This window comes from Caenorhabditis briggsae (genome assembly GCF_000004555.2).
Source record: "Caenorhabditis briggsae complete genome, chrX, whole genome shotgun sequence".
Lineage (NCBI taxonomy): Eukaryota > Metazoa > Nematoda > Chromadorea > Rhabditida > Rhabditidae > Caenorhabditis > Caenorhabditis briggsae.
In genome coordinates this window covers 2,277,868-2,278,945 of record NC_013491.2, presented here as the reverse complement: position 1 = coordinate 2,278,945, position 1,078 = coordinate 2,277,868, and positions in this window count along the sequence as shown.

Sequence of the window (1,078 nt, the reverse complement as noted above, 5' to 3'; positions counted from 1 at the left end):
CAAATTTTAAAGCATAAGGTACTCACAAAAACTTTTTATAAAATATTCAGAAAAATAGGTTGAAAAAGTACCAAAAACCCTTTCACATAGGGTTTATTGGAGCTTTTCGAGGGTTGAGTGGAGTCTCAGAAAAAATAAAAAAAAGGAATTTCGGTCATCCATTCAGTAGAATGTCTCGAAAGTTCCTGAATTTAGACGTCTTTCCAGTTAAGTCGTCAAAGAAAGCTATAACTGAAGTCTGAAGAACATCAGACCGCAGTCGTCGCCGGGTAAAATGGTTGTGAGTGGCGCCAGATATTCAAATGAATGTTTGAAGAGAAAAAGAGACGCAGACAGAAAGAGAGAAGAGAAGGTGGTGAAAAAAATTGCGGAATGACCATAGATACGATTTTAAATAAAAAAGAGTAGAAGACGCAGAATATCTGCGTCTCGTTACGTCTGTTTTTGTCGCCAGCTGCGGCGGACAGATGGTCACGAGACCGATTTGGAAAAAACAACCAAAAAGTGTTCTAGGTCACTGAATCGTAGTCTAGAGAAAAGCAGGGTGGCCTAGAAATTCAAATCGTAGTCTAGGAAATAGAACTGTGGCGCTTGGACTTCACATGGTGGCTTCGAGAAGGAAATGATTCCCTCGAACACATAATTGTGGCCTAGAAAACAATATAGAAACTTCTCGAGGAGCTTCCTCGAGAAATTTTTTCGAGACGAATTCATTTTGCAATGGTGGCCTAATTTTTGCAAATTTGGTTTACTAGGACACTACGTAAAAATGGATTAGAAATGGCCTGACATAAACCTGGTGTGTTTTCTAGGTCATTTTGAAGCGGTGGCCTAGAAAACCATATTTGCAAAAGTTAGGCTACCACTTCAAAATGACCTAGAAAACATTCCAGGGTCATGTTAGGGCATTTTCAGGCCATTTTGAAGTGGTAGCCTAACTTTTGCAAATATGGTTTTCTAGGCCACCGCTTCAAAATGACCTAGAAAACACACCAGGTTTATGTCAGGCCATTTCTAATCCATTTTTACGTAGTGTCCTAGTAAACCAAATTTGCAAAAATTAGGCCACCATGCAAAA